The sequence below is a fragment of the Bombus terrestris genome, chromosome 10 (genome assembly GCF_910591885.1).
Source record: "Bombus terrestris chromosome 10, iyBomTerr1.2, whole genome shotgun sequence".
Classification (NCBI taxonomy): Eukaryota; Metazoa; Arthropoda; class Insecta; order Hymenoptera; family Apidae; genus Bombus; species Bombus terrestris.
The window spans coordinates 1492501-1509409 of NC_063278.1; the positions used below are offsets into that span (position 1 = coordinate 1492501).

Here is a 16909-nt window from a genome sequence, read left to right on the forward strand (position 1 = left end):
TCGAGACGGACCCCGGCAAAACCATCTTTTCTTTGCCGCGAATTTGTGTAAGGTTTTGTGAGCTGTTGCTGTTTCGAACAATTAGCATGTTGGACGAAGTTTTGGAAGGGAACCGATTGTGTCTCGAGTGTTTTCGCCAAATAGGACGCACCAATGCTGACTTCTTTCTCGTGTTTATTATGTATTCTATTGTGTCAAAAACCTTTCATCTTTTATCGTATCGTTAAGGTTTAACGGCCAGTGCTACCGACTCCCGTTGCTCCTGAGAATCGAGAAATTTCACGCGTTGCTACGATATATACCATTTCGTCTACGTTAAAGTTTATACACTTTGTTCAAAGAATTGGAATAACGATTCCATCACACGTGTATGATTCTTCGGCGATTTCGAAATAACTTGTTGCCAACAAATTTAACTTGTCTCACAAATTCTCAAATCTTAATCAAATTAAAAATATTCGTCAAGCTGTACCACGAATTACGCCAGAAGTAAATTCTCTTCGACGAAGTTACTTCTCCTTTGAATACTACGAAATTCCTCGCACGTTCTGCGTATCCTAAGTTTCGATCAAACTAAAAGATATCCGTTCTAAACAGTTACACTATTAGACGTTTAAAAAATAAAGCAACGTCTCTGAACGAAATTACGACAAATTTCTGCGGTTTCCCCGAAAGGTCGTCGTCAGGAAATTCACTCCAGGTCCCGTGTGACGGATGCTTCCCAGGATTCGCGAATAATCCGCTGCGTGCCAAGCACACGCTACACCAAGTAGGTATATTTCACCTCGGCCAGGAGATCTATCACTCGAAACCGTGCTCCCCGTCGCGCATCCGCTTGCAACGCGTCCCTCAGCGGCGAGTGATGCACGATGCCCGGTCGCATGGACGCGCGACAACCCCCAGATAAATCGTTGCGGGTCTCAAAGAGTGTCACTGCGTTATCGCATCCCCTAATGCCGAACCTCGCGGTGCAAATCGTCTTGGTAGCTCGTACGTGGCATCATTTACATCTTATGCGTACACGGTAGCTGCGGTCCTTTCCAGACACCACGAACCGACTGTTAATGCCGATGGGCTCACAGGGCAGACTTTTCGAACTAGCTTTTCGGACCTTTCGAGCGGTAATTCTCGCGTGAATAAAATTTGGAGAAGGACAGGTTTTACTGGACGCGTATATTTGTATCGAATCGATTCTTGATAAACCTTGGAGAGACAGAAATATCGTTGTTTGAAAAATCGAGCAGATTAGGTTAGATCGTTAGAAATTATTGCGACGTCGAACGAGCGAAGAAGAAAATCTTGTAGTTGGAAATTGATCAAGATACTCGCATGAAAATGTAAGGAGAAAAAAAAGCTACGAACTTCCTGCAATTTCTAAAAATTTTGTGCAAATTCGAAATTAAACAAAGATCCGATCGAGAAGAGAGTGAAGCACGGATCGATCTCGCGTGAGGGGGTGATTCACATCGGTTCGACGTGGAAAGAGATCCGGATGCAGCGGCAGAGTCGATTTCGTTATGTAAGCGACGGAGAAAATACCGTGGTTCTTGCAATTAGGCTCACCAATAGGGGACCACTTCGATCGCGTGCCGCGATACAACGATGCAATTCTTATTGCTACAATATAACAATTGCACCGTCGGGAAACGACTGTAGGACGCGTGTTGCAACCCGTTTGATACGTGCATCCGTTGCTTGAACTTTGATTAGAAAAGTTTAGCAAGGTATTCTTGCAACCGTGTCTCTTCGTTCCCAGGGAATAGCCTTGCCTAATCGATGGTAAACTTTGTTGCAATTTTGCGAGGAAAGTATAAGGAATTTCCGAGTTTCTTGCTTGAGTAAGAATTTTGAGTAAGAATATTTTAACATACCTATAATCACTTTAAGCGATTTAAGGAAAGCTTACAAGTTGGAAGGAAACTTGTAACAAGAAGAACATAATTCAAGCGAATTTTAATATGCAGTGTATTTTAATAGAGATGAATTTCGCTACCGATCAAGCATCTTTAACCCCACCACAGTGGTCGTACTATCGCGTGTTTGCAATTAGGAAATAGAACGGATTTGATCCATTTTTGGATATCCCAAGAGTAGCACGAATCGCTCGGTATCCATCACGGATAAAAAGGTTGGTGGGAATTATGATGTTACAACTACTATCTCGTGAAATTTACATTGAAATTTACAATTGTTCGTGTCAGCTTCCAGCAGCGAATAAACTAGCGTCGATAAATCATTTCTTTCTACAAAAATTGAATAATCGTGTATCCAGATAACGGAAGCGAAAAACTAGAAAAAATGGATTTGGTTTTCGAGAGGCTCGTATATCAGCTCTGAAGCATCTTAATTTCGTATGAGCCACGAATTCCACAAAGAGCGACGGAATTCACGTCGCATATAGCTACGAGAACACCGTATTCACGATTACGAAACGTTCGCACACGGCGACCAACGAAACAACCATCGAAGGAAGATGAACCTGCAAATGACTTTCACGCTTGCTCGAGACCATGAAACAAGATAAACGAGCTCTACCTTCGCTTTTTACCGCGTTGTATTCCCTCGACGAGTAAGACCGTCGCGGCGAGTCATCGTTCGGATCGAACCGCTCGAATCTGAGGGGAAATCTTTGATCGCACGCGGCGAAAGAAGGCGGAGAGGATCGTATCTTGCGTAGACGTCTCGCATCACCGGATGCGCGTGTGCCTCCCTCGCTTCCGGTCGTAAGGCTGGCCAGGCTCATTGCCATGCTCGTCGCCACGCCCGCCCCCGGAATATGAAAACGAAATCATATTCTTTGTCTACCTCTCACCGATCGGTTCTCTTTTATCTCCGCCATTTAACATGTCTCATTGTTCGAACGGATCGAACGAACGAACACGTTGGAATTACGATTTTATGTGTTTTTATTATTCGTAGGGAACCGAGCCTCGAGCCTCGAAGTCGACGAACGATATTGGTAACTTGAAATGATTGGCAAAATGATCGGAGATATACATATAATGTTTTATCGGGGTACGAATCTTGCTTGACATTTTGCACGATGCTGTTACGTTTTAACGATTTTCTAGAAACCTAACCAACAGTACAATGTAACGTGTACCACGTTCAATGACGAAACGTGTACCGTTTTATCACGTCGACTCTGCAAATCTTTCCAAGTTTTCTTAATCAAAATGTTTTATGTAATACATACGATATCTATGCTAAGTGCCGAAATACTTTCGTAAGCCGGTGTATATTCAAATATACGTACTGATATATCGGTTCGAGTTAAACTTCGACATCCATTGCATTTGACTATCTAACGATCCTGCATATTCTCTGATAATTCGAATGGTAGGACTTGTGCGGGCGTTTTACGAAACGAGTAGCTGACATTCCACGAATGGAGATAGAGAAATAGGTTGTCGAACGAGCGGAAAATAGCGTAAAGATGATACGATCGAAGGAAGAAACGGACGATCCCTCTTTCGGTCGGCGTCGTCGACCGGTCCACTAGACTGCTTTCGTCAGGGCAGCACACGGTTTCTCAAGATCGCTCGTTAAGCCGGCAAAACCCACAACCACGTAATTGCGGCGATCATACGTTAGTTAGGTTAATAACTTTGCATTATAAATGTATTAAGCTCGAATCCAATTACGTCGGTTGCGGGATCCGTTGCGAGATTGTGCCGCTGTAACGTTGATTTCTCTCAGCGTGGCGATTAATAACTCGAAAACGGGGCTACGGTGAGATGATGTGGCAGGGGAAACGTGCGAAATTTGAACACGGAAATTAGGAATACCATTCGCATAATTGGAGGAGACTAGCGAGAGCGTTCTACGTTTAATTCTCGAGTTTAAGATTGATGTGAAATTAGAGCAGCAGATCTTGAGAGAAAAGTTAAACGACGCGACAATGTTTCCTGATAGAATTCCATGTAACAAAATCTATATCATACGATATTTGCAAATGTATTAAATAATCCGATTATATCCACGTTTGACTAAGGCTATAAGAAAAATGGAAAGTGCAAAAAGATGGAAAGTATTTGAACGCTTAACACACGAATATTTCCTCAAGATTTATATGTATTATACGAAACTTTTTTTAAACTTCATTAATGCCGTAACGAGACACGACTTAGTTATACGCATTGGTAAAACTGCAAGCCAATCTGAGATTGTATATAGAAATTACAAACATTTACAGCAAACGTATATTTAGTAATCGCCTTTTAAATATATAATTAATAAGAAAGGCCCAACCAAATAACGAAGCTTATTCATATATCGAATAATTGACTATCGAAAGTCTTTTACAGTGCTACAGGGTATGTACGTATTTTACGTATAATTTCACTTTTGCAAACATATCTAACGTACATAACGCGTAACGTATTTATAAAAAAGATCGTTGTATGTATTCAAATGTTTTAACGAGACTCTGTACGTATACACCTACAACCAATAAATTTTATACCTAAATGTAGAAATAATCTAATTCCTAGGTCAGCTGACCAAACACGTCAGTCACTTTTAATCAACTTTGTAAGCGATCATGTTACGGCAGTCTAGGTCGATCGAAACACCGAAAGACCGCAAATACCTCAGAGTTACACTTACAGCTAATTGGCGATTAAGTAAGAACAGCAGTTTCCGCGTGAGTGGTTCGACATCGTGCAAGAAAAATCAGGGAACATCGGCCTGCGACAGCCCCGGATGCTTTCGAATGTTTCCCGCAATTTGCAATCATGAACGCCCAGTGCACGCGATGCGCATCTGGTGCATTCGAACGTCACGCTCTCCAGTGATTTTAACGCCTGTCAGAGCGGCATCGCGCGATCTTTCCGACGCAGCAGAGCGGAACAAAGTTTGTTCGGCTTTTCTTAGATTTTCTAATCGACTTTGTAGCATCGAGACGCCTTCTAAGCATTAGAGATCATCACGTGAAATTCAATTGAAAGGAGAAGACTCAACTTATTACGGGCAAGCGAAAAAGACGTCTAATACTTTCTTATAAATTTCCTTTCGTAGAATCAATTTCTAATGTAATTTTCATTTGCTGAAATTGCACCGTAAGAAGAAGCACCGACACTGTTGAATATCCCTGTAGATGTGCGTAATCTCGATAGTTTGATTATTTCATACAATTCGGTATACATAATTAAAAAATGTCTCGTCTTAATCCTGCCGCGCAAGTTCTTTGCGTCTCAAGCTCGTTTTAATTCCTACGGATGTTCCTTTCGATTCCTACCTTTAACGTTTTAGAAAAACTTTTGATATACGATTGAAACGAAAAATTACACATATTAATAACGATTTTTTCACATTTTCACGCATAAAGAATGGAATAAAGTTAAGTAAAGGACCATAATTATATTTAATTATTAACCTATTGGTTAAAGGAGATTTGTGTAGTAAAATTATTTCAACGATATTTCCTCAGACACGAATGTATATTAAGCGGTATCTATTTTAATAACCACTTACGCGTCTTTCTTTGTGTCGATTTACATGAAATAAAACTCCATGACTGTAATTAAGGAATGTCGAAAAAATTCTCCAGAGACAAGCGAAAGATTCGAAACGGAGGAGGACACAATAGAACAATACGTCTGACCGAGGATACGCCGAACGAGATGACACGCAAATAAGTGTGCGAATGGTGACGATGTAACGCGGTCGCGGATGCATTCGCGAATAGAAAAAGCGAATGTCGCCAGTGGCAATTAGCTGTGCCCTGGAAAACTCGGGAAGTTGCGAAAAATGCCAGAAAAAGAACAGAGAAAAAATATCGATAATTGAGATTCTGCAACGAATGAAATTTTGCAACGAAATTTGCGACTAGCGTTGCAATGAGTTAGTGAAGCAGCGCATTACTTTGGTGGAAGAACGTTAAATGTAAAAAAGTAAAAAACAAATGAGATTCGTGAAACAAAGTTGCAAAGCAGGAAGTGCGCCCTAAGCCGAATAGGCGAATATGTATATGTATAATAAATACAAAATAAACAACCAAATAAAGTTCTAATAAGCTTTTACAAAATAATTTCATTGCAACAAATAAAAATCTCAAAGATGGTACAATCTCGAAGAATAGAGGAAAGTAAGAAGATGAAAAAAAAGGAGAAAGAGGAAAATGAAGAAAATCTCGAAATTGGCGGAGGTTGAAAGAAAGAAAAATAAAAAGAATGGAAGGAATGTGTGCAAGCGTTAAAATGGAATTTTAAAAAGGAAAAAGAGTTAAACAGAGCTTCGATCGAGGTGCGTCAGTGGACGTCGACGACCGTCACGGAAGGAGGGCGTTCCATACACGCATGTATAGGATTGTGTCACAGATGTCATAACTTTACGTAATTGGGAGCCATCGTCGAGCATTTGTAAGCTGTACGCATGCGAACTGGCCGACCGGTACGCACGGCAATTTGCTTTGATTCGGTATTGTAAATTGTGTCGCGGGAAAAGTGATGTCCGTAGTTGGGAAAGCGCTAGCCAGAGATAATAGTAACGACATTGGTAAATCTTTGCAACTTTATCAAATACATTATCTTTTGTTTTCTAAATTACTCTAAATTACTCGTATAGCTGTTCTCTAGAAAACGTATAATTTCTAAAAATCGAAACGGCACTCGTTTGATTCTCACACCTCGTTGCAATAAATCGACATCTCCCGAAACTATAAAAATCAATCGATAAAATATCTCACCCCTTATCAATCAGAAGTCTATCTAATTAGGGTAACAAGCCATCGAATTACTGTTTCTAAACGTCTCATACGGACTATCAAAGTCGGATGCAGGCTGAATAATTCATGAAACCGAGATCCGAAAGCCGATGTTTATCCGGTCATTAATCAGCCCGTCTATGTTATAATTAATTTTTGCCAAGAATGGCCTCCGTTTCGCCTCGCGGCTCATGGCTGCCGTCCAATCTAATGGTAACCAGGTCGTTACCAATCGCTTCGGAACGTTTGCTTCCCGCGGCACACGAGGTCGGCCAATTCCTTTCGTAATTCGCCCTGATGATATGCGACGAGCGCACCACCCGCGGCCATTATGAAATAACGATATATATATTCCGCGCGGAACGCTCGAAATCGCGCCACGGTTTATATCGGGCTGTTACGATATACCTGTGCCGATACCTTCCGATCATCGCGTTTCAGCTTTGTTCGCGCCTACGTACACCTGTGTACGTACATGCGTCTGTGTAACGTACATACGAGTACTTGATCAATTTCACCGTTCGACAGAGGGGAAAATCGTGCACGTAATCGCTCGAGAAACCAACGAATAACGTATTCAGGGTAGCTTAATTCGATCGATAGAACGTGACAAATGGTACGTTAAATATCTATAAATTGAACAATTACGAGGATCATAGGAAAGGATGATAAGTTCCGATTTTTAGTGATGTTGATTTTTTTACTTTTATATCGTGTTACAGTTGGAAAGGAATATTTCAATACGAGATAGCTAAAAATGGAAAAAATATGTAAGGTCCAAACATATGGTTGAAGAAATGTGCCACTGTTGTGGGAAGGTATAACGGCTAAGATACACGATATTTTATTATTACGGCAAGCGATATTTTTAAAATTATGGAGAAAGCTAAGCGACGATCACAAATTTGGCTACGAATCAAATAATTTGGGTCGTGGAATCGATCGAACGATATAGTGAATTTTAAAATTACCGTCCTATAAAAATCGGACAAAATCGCTTATTCTCGTATGGCGATAGAGATATAGGGATAAGGGTAGATCGATTAAATTGATAGAACGCTCGAAATAAATCAACTACTGTAAATATCCCTAAATTGAACGGATACCGTCTCTGATATATTATAGTAATACATAGTTTATTTACACGTGTCTCGTTCGAATTCATTGAGTGACGATTACGACGATACCATTTTAACTTTACGATTCGCTAATTTGATGGTTCCGATTTGGAGATCGAGGAACGCGGCGCAAACGAAGAAAAACATATATGTGGGCGTGTCAGGTGAGAAGAAGCGGCAATCAATTTCTTCTGATCGGAGATTGTTAATCCCTCGCGTAAAAGGAGAGAAACGAGAGAGAAAGAGAGAGAGAGAGAAGCATCGATGAGGTGAAACGAAGAAAGTACGATGAAAGAGGCAACAGGAGGAATGCTGGCAAGTCGTTGGAAGACTGGGAGAGTGAATTCTATCGGCGAAAGGAGGAGCTTGCTGCTCATTACTTAAACCACCCCCAAGAAAAAGCGGTCCCGCGAACCGGTGCCACCCTCTCAAGACGAATTAGCAAATCTAACGTAATAATTAAATTATCGCCGCCGCTTGGCCGGTTCAGGTAGTTAAAGACACGCTGTTCGCTGCGAACCGTGCTAATGAACCGTCCCGCGCAAATGGCAGTGGGAATAAATTTGAATTTCCATTACGTGCACGGTGGCGTAGATGCCTGTCTGCGAGAACACGGATCTCTTTGACGAGCAGCATTTAGAGAATTGGGACGAGTTGAAATAAAAAAAGGTTGTTCTCTGACGCTTCGCCGAGAAATCTGTTTCTTTTTTCCGTGAACTTCACGCTGCGTAATTAATTTATACGACTTTAACTTTATAAGAAAATTCGATTTTCCATTCGCTTTGTATTTTTTATTACGTGCATGCATGTTTAAGTTTTGGAACAATTATTTAAAAAATTATTTAAGTATCTAATAGAAATAATCTATACAATTTTTAACAAACTACTCATTCTTGATAGAAGAACTGACGATAAAAAACAACAGAAATAGTCATTTCTGATACGTACCTAGTAACATGGACGAGGAAAAAGCAAATACGAACGAAGGTTTTAACGACGTTTTAATAACCTCGACAGGTCGGAAAGATCGGGAAAAAAAAGATCGATGTCGATAACCTGAATCCGATACATATGTATGCCGTAAAATAATCGTTTCTTTAAATCGGAAATATAACGAACGTGCGGCACGTATGTAACTAGCGTCGTGGCACGGCCATAAACGCGGTACAAATATCTGACATTTACATCGTTGCATATTTATTGGCGTTACTTTGCATAAACGGTCCTGAATATACATGCGCGTCATCGAGTCGCCGCGTGATAGCGAATTTCATTGACTTCAAACTCGGATCGTGGGCAATTATACACGGACCGGTAGCGTAATGCGACACATCCGTATTTACATTTCATTTTCACCGCGATAGCCACGTCGAATTTCCATGGTCAGTTAATTGCACGCTCTCCTGTGTATGCGAGACGATCCATATATCTCGTTATACGTACGTTCGATGCGCGACACTAACGAAGAGAGAAAAGAAGCGGATACAAATTTGAAATAGGATAAAGAAGAGGATGAAAAGAAAGGACGAAGTAACGCGCGTTTAGAGGGCACGAACAAACCGTGGGAGGAAGCCATTTAGAAACCCAATCCACCTGTTAATCCAATCGCCACGAAAGCCGCTTGAGAACGACTTTAATTGAGTGCCACCTATGTTCCTCGCTCGACGACCGTCGGTGGCAGTGTGCGTCCTAGGAAAGGCCTGGCACGCTCGATTCCCTCCGAGTTAAATTCGATGAATCGAACACACCGTTGACGGGGATTAATCAACTTTCGTTGGCCAGGTGAGAAACCTCTGACGTCTTCGTTGCAACATCAGGTCGATGAAAAAAGAAAAAGTACGAAAGAGGGGAAAAAAAGAAGGAAAAGAAGCGTCCAGCGAAAGGAATGGATAATAGAACGAAAGAGAGGATCGAAAGAGAGGAAAGAGGGGAGGAATCCGTAGTCAGAACGGTGCGAGAAAGTGCAGCACGACGATCACGAACGTATTATTGCCTTATTTTCATTTCTGCGACCGGCGATCGTGTGTCTTCGCGTAAAAGTTCAAGACGTCGATTACGAAATGCGAATCCGCCGTCTCGAGCCTCGTGCGTGCTGAGGTGCCAGGGTCGACACGTTCGAGATCGAGCTATCAGCTCGGCCGGTCTAACGAAGATCGATACATTCGTTAATTAACGAATAACGTATCTTTTCTTCTTCCTTTCTTTTTCTTTTGTATTCTATGTACGCGAGTTCTGCTGTATCTTTTTTAACCCCGTATCTATGGTCGTGCAATTAAATCTCTGCACGAGAGTGACGCATGAGCGCGAGGTCGTCGTTCGAACTAATTAGCACATTCCACACGAACGATGTTACGAAACGTGAGATAGACGCTCTATAATAGGAGCGGTGATACCCACGTTGAAATAATCGATACGCCAGGATTTATTACGACGCCGATACGTTTTCGCGCGGATTCATTTAGGTATTACGACACCGGTCGATCGTGGTTCGAAGCCAATTTCGTCTAGCCGAAAAAATTTACACATTCGACCTAATTAACCGTCTGCAGCCTGTCTTTGCCTGGTTAATGGCAGATCCTCCTACGGATATCGCGAGAAGAGGTGGTGAAACTTTAAATTCCTCTCCAGACACCTAATTTATTTTGCTGAAATTGTTTCTCTGTATATTCTCACATATCCTCTGGTAATCTTCTTCGAAACAAGTCCTGCCATATAGAATCGGTAGACTATAAATGGAAATTAGGTATTCAAACTTTGCTGTTTACCGCGTTATATACTGTACCGTCGCTATTTATTATATCGTATACTTGTCAAGTAATAAAATCGTTCCTTAGCGTTTGACGACTAGAAACATCAATTTTATCATTCGGCATTGGCCTTTAAAAATCAATTTAATCGTTAATGGCTTATTACGACGATTACGAAGAATAAAATCATCGTAGTTTGACCTATCCATAACTTTACAATGAAATTACATTTCGTCAGAAATTAGCAAGTATCTCGATACATTTGAGTTATAATGTACATCAACCAACACGAATACCTTCTTATCTACCTAATCTTGTATAACGGAAAATCTCTGCTCATGTACAGTACGAAATGAACGCGTCGATCGACCTAATGTCTTACGTGTACCCGTAAATGTTCCAAAACGATTGGTACGAGCACGAATCGCGATATCAAGATCGTGTTGGCTTCGACACCTGAACCCACGTTATTGGGCACGTGTGAATTAAATGAATTAAACGAACCACGAGCTGGATAGAGAGAAACCGATGTAATCCTAATTCACTTTTATATTTCGCGTATGCCTATACCGCGAAAGAGAAAGAGAAAGATCGGCCCACGCTCGGCGAGGTTCGCGAGAGGTCTGGCGAGAAGCAGCTGACGCGAATTACGGGAACTCTCCTCTTTACAAAGCAGATTGCCTCGCCAGGGCAAACATACTAGCATTAGGTTAGGCCAGGTCGTTCTTCCGGGCACGTTTAATCAACTCTTACCTCGTATCTTGGGATTTTTAACGCCTGGCGGATAAATCGATTCGATTAGGCACGTATAAAATGGTGTACGACGAGTGGAATCTAGAAACGTTCAGCGGTAGAGGTAGGTCATCTAATAATTTAGCGACGAGTGATCACGGTTCGCTTGCCCGGTATTGTCTCATCGTAATGACGACTCGGCTCGCCGATCGTTGACCGCATTATGTTTCCGGAAAATCGCATGCGAAACGATCACGATGATAACCGATCGCAGTGAAAGTTTTCATTCTTTCGTGCGCTTGTACGAGCTGATTCGAGAATATTAACTAATTTTTGCATAGCATAATTCCACCTGTTCTTATTTCGATGAAATGTTATCAAGGATGAAAAATGAAATACTTACAACACTCGGAGACGCGCGATCGCTGATTGGAGGATTTGGATCCTGAAAAGAAAAGTAAAACCCTTGTTAAAACGTCAATTCGATAAAAAATCCGTTGAAATTTTCGAACCTTCCGAGCAAACCAACGTATAAGACGCGCAATTTTAGCACGGATCGAGCGGAAAAGCGGGCAACCTGTATCAAAAGCATGGAGCAGCGGCGTTCTTATACGTTTCTTTTGCCACATCCCTCTTTTTTTCATGTAGAGTCGTTTCGTATTCCCGTGCGACGTTCGGCCACGACGCCACCGTACATTCTAAGAGACTGACTCATCCGAGTCCAGTGCCTCTTCTTCATCGACACAGGACGCTCTGCGTCTGGTCACGTCCCGTGGCACGGAGAGCTGCATTACGCACCCTTCGTACACGCTTCTATGCGCTCGACTCTTAAACAGGTGCCTACGATGTATTATCTCTGGCGTGCAATGAGACCTGCTAACGCGGAACACGTCCGTTCTCGCATGACAATGAAGATAACCGGCGTCGCCATTAACCAACGGAAAAGGAACACTGTCGGGAGGAAATTCTCGATCATTATGCCCGCGAAACTCTAAAATCGGCGACGAGCGTGTGTCACAATGAGCATATTTTAAGACCGTTGAACAGAGCATTTTGGAGTAGGAAACGAGGGAAACGGCTGTGTTTCGCGTTAAGTGTTGAAAGTTGGAAACAGTTCTGCGGCTATACACTGAATAATACATGAATATATTTTAGCAGTACACGCGAGCAAGTAAAAAGAAAACCTACTTTGTTCGTCTACCTGTGTTCTAACAGAGAGACAATGCGTGTTCTTACTCGAGAGAACAGAATTATCGGAATAATAAATGAATCTGTCGACCGATGTATGAAAATAGCACAAGTCAGTTGGAAATGTACGTCAAATATTTTGTTCGCCGAAGCCTTTGTCTTTTATATAAACGCGCGATTAAACACGGCTTCGTTAGAATAAACTTTCCATTCGTATTTCTAAAGCTCAATTAAGATTGAAATTTATCGTATAATTTAAGAATCACAAATTCGTAGTCTTAAGATAGTCTTAAAGCTTCCAACATACAGATACGCTTCTTCTTGATACGCAATTTTACGCTAGGTCCCTCTTCCACGATAGATTACAAACTAATGACGTCAATAACGTCAAACAGGTACAAATTCCAGATTATAAAGATCGATGGAAGGGATCGGATCGTGCTAATGATATATCAGGTAAATTTTATTGATTTTGTTATTATGCTAATACCATCGTAATTCATAAACTTCCACTAACTCGTCATTTGTGCCTTGTAAAATTTCGTTAATAATACCGATTCGATCGTGGAAAATTGTCCTGATGCTGGCAATTAAAAAAAGCTAGAGCAGTTGTTCATCGATTTGCCTGAAACTAACTGCAACGTCTCTCGAATGTGTCTTTTTATATTTTCCTTTTTTCAGATTCATGGAAAGCAACGCTGGCATCGAAATACGTGTAAACGCGTGCAACGGCGCGTTGCACATTGCCGCTCGAGCGCATACGATTCATGCGAGCACGAGAGGAGTCGTCGATGCGTATCCAGCTATCCACGTGCCAGGCGTTGCGTGCGACACGCCCAGTGCGTGGCTCGTACCACACGCACATACGTGCCGCGCGAACCGAGATTTATGCCATTGGCCGCGAACCACGCCGCTCGTTTATCGGCCGTTCCACGCGCGCGGATCACGGCAACGAACCAGGTACTTAATCGCACCTTGCGCCGTCATCCGCCGTGCTCGACAGACGCTGCCACGAAACATACCTCATTTTTCGATCGTTATCATCTGCTTCGATTAATTCGAATAATCTTCGAATTTATCTCTCGTGATTAGCTTGCGGACGTTTATGCACTTATTGAAAATATAAATTCCCGTAAATGTATGTGGAAAATAATTAAATACAACAATTTAATCCAATACCGAAGAGTCGGAATAAATATTTCGAATCCTTAAGTTGATGAAATTGAACGTTGCGTATTGAAACAGTGATGCAGAAACTAGAATCGTTAATAGTCTGAATTATTTTATTGGTACACTATGTCGATCGAAAACCTTCCTTCAATATTTACGTAAAAATAACGGTATCTCTAAAGCTTCAAGTTCGATCAACTCTTATTTCTACTACCTACGATCAATGAAAATCTCACAGAACAAACAAACACGCTCTAGCATATTAATGCTCTAGCTTGATTCGTCACACCCCATCGTAGCTGGCGCGTCTCCGCCGCTTAAACGCATCTTCCTTCCCAAAAGGAAGGTTCGCTTCGACCAAAAAATCAGATATACTAAATTACAAAGGGAACAGGTGCGCCTCTTATCTCGATCGTATCACGATCGACCGATCAGTTCACTTTTTTACCGTTGAACGAATCGGGAAAATCGGCGAAGCCGAGTACAGCTAGACGTGGGTCAAGCTGTAGACAGGTGCGCCTAGGAAACGATCGTCTGGATGCAAAGCGAGGTGCGCGTCGAACGGAGCGCCGCTCTGCTTCGTGCTTGCCGATTCCCTTCGGCTGCGAATCGGCGGGTGAGTCAACCGAACAAACGTGCTTGTGGGAGGGTGAAGAGAGGCGAGGAAAGAAGAAGGAAAGAAAGGGAAAGAAAGAGAAAGGAGAATAGGTGGGGTCTGTTGGTTGGAGTTTCCGAGAGCTGGCCCTCCTCGTCGTCGTCCTGGTACGGAGGCTTGCCGGATACGCGTTCCCTGCATCTGTAACGAGGGATGCGCACCTCCGACACGCCGGTGGCAGTGTCGTTGCGCACGATGCATAAAAGCTTAGTCCGGTCAGTCGACTATCGGCGGTCTCGGAGCGAGTCGAGCCGAGCGTTCTACGCGCTCGGTACTTATCCAGCCCGAAGCATTGAAATGCAATCCCTCGCGCGGATGATTTATACCTCGCCAATGCCCGCCCGCGGGGCAGGATGTCGCACGTCCCTTCTTTATGTCTCTATCGCTCGCCTTCGAAAATATCCCGCAGCGCCGAAGCGCGTTACGCTTGACACGTACGTACCAGCACGATCGGCGCCACCGTTCGATTGCCGATCGAATCCGAACGATCGACCATGCATTCGATCGATAGCACGGTCGGGATATTTGCCTGCTAGTTTTGGGGGTAGTTGAGAGCTCAAAGGTGTTTGGCAGAATTCGAGAAACAAGAGCTTAATTGAGAGATAGGCGTGCTATTTTCTCGTATTCGGCAAGACAGTAGCTTTGATCGGTTACCTACAGTAGAAAAGTTTCTCGTTTAAGAGATTCATCTTTTCGTTGGAGAAGTTTTTAAACCGTAGTCGAAATTTGGTATGAACAAAGTACGGATAGTAATATCGCGGTTGAACTCAAATAACTAACCTCAACTACGTTAATGGACGACGAAAATGGAAGTACACGTAGCGTAATAATTGAACTTTCGATTAAATAGACTATCTATTTACGTGTAAAAGTATGCGTTGCAGAAGAACATCTTTTCGAACGCGCTCGGTTCACTCCTACTCACCCATTAAATGGAACAACTGCGAAATATCCTATCGTATAATACGAAACCTCGTGAACCTTACGAATCATCGTCGAATCATTTCGCCCCGAGGATCGTTCAGAAATTCGGCACGCGATCGTGCGAAACGACGATAAACAACGCCATTGCGGCGTACGCGGACCGAATATCGATTTCAAGTTCACCAAGCGGTGTAACGAACCGCGAGCCAGTAACATCCATGCGCAGGAGAAAGTTTTCTTGTAACTTCATAACGTGCGGCTTCTTTGTTTTCAATCAAGAGCCGGACATAATAATTATCGAATGTATATAGAGAGCAGAGGCTCTCGCAGTCTGTTATTAAACAAAACGACAAGAACCTCGAGAACGAAGGCGTAGAAGGCAAAGTTGTCGCGTGTATCGTGAAATCAGCTCGGTATCGAACACGATGGAACGTTGCTTACGGTTCGTAAAGCTCGCAGAGCGCTCTACATCCGAACGCATTGGAAACGGTCGAGCGTGTAATAAGCGGGGTCCGAAAAATTAGCATCTGCCGGCCGAGAGACAATGCCTGATTTGAATAACAATGTTCGCTACCGTGTGGGCTTCTAACTCTTAACTATGGGTTTCTAGACGCGCGATGCGAGCCTGCATATCGCGCTCGCATACCCGGCGCAGTACTCGCACATGACAATGCGTCTGCCTCCACAATTTCCTCCCGCGGTCGCGTTGCTCCCGTGACTCCGGCTTGGTCGAAAAAAATCGGACACTTTTTCGTGACCGATACTTTTCTACCGTTTTCTAATACCGGTTCCGTGACACAGCGCGGTTGTGAAATCGAATTGAACGGTGGATGCCTTAGTGGATTTCTGTATATTCGTTAGGGATAATGAAATAGCGGAGTTTGTTACTTGCGCATGGTGTTTCGTTGTTAATAAGCTGCGTTCTCTGCAGGATAATCGAAGAGAACATTTTTAGGTAGGTGTAATAAATTACTAAGATAGGTATTTGGAACGCGGTATTTTGCAATACCTCTTATGACACTGTTTTCTCAAGCCCTTGGTTTACAGTATCGAGTCACGCCCGTTGCATTCGGTATTCGGACTCGATAAAGGCAAATTGTATGTTCGTAGATCGAATTCAGTTCTTCATACTGAGAACGAAATTAATAAAACGATAAATCAGTTTCACAAATTGGAAAAAAGAAAAAGAGAAAGAAGCGAACACTGTCGTTTAAATCTAGCTTGTCCGGGTCATCCTTGCGCGACGAATAGACGCGTCAAAGTAAATCATTCGTTTCTCGAAGCTCGCATATTAATCGTGTATTTGCGATGAGATCACGAAACCGATAAAAACCGGAGTTGACGAGTTTTGATTTCTCAGAGACTCGTAGGAGAACGTCGCGTCGGCTAGATAGAAGCCTCTGAACATTTCCTGCCAGCAATTAATACGAGCAGCCGTGTATTGGAAAAAATCTCACGGACATAACCGAGTGCCAAGAAGCGGTAGCGAAGCCGTGGCTGCCAGTTAAGCGTAACATAAGTATGAGCCGGTGCGAGCGGTATACGAGGTCCTCATATCGATGCGCAGATGTCTGACCCTGAAGTGTCTTCACCCTCGCCGGAGCGGATTCGGTGTGCGTGTATCGCACACGATCGTCCCTGTTACACCATCGCATCGTGCCGACCGCTG

General features: G+C 42.8%; 1 long non-coding RNA gene across 1 annotated transcript in view; it reads right to left on the reverse strand.

Annotated features, from left to right (window-relative positions):
* Positions 1–11906, reverse strand: part of LOC125385761 — a 62673-nt gene extending 50767 nt beyond the window's left edge. The window contains exons 1-2 of the long non-coding RNA XR_007225372.1: positions 11816–11906; positions 11707–11748 (exon numbers count right to left, since the gene is read on the reverse strand). This is a non-coding gene — a long non-coding RNA (uncharacterized LOC125385761). The remainder of the gene's footprint in view (positions 1–11706; positions 11749–11815) is intronic.
* Between the last annotated feature and the right edge of the window lie 5003 nt (positions 11907–16909).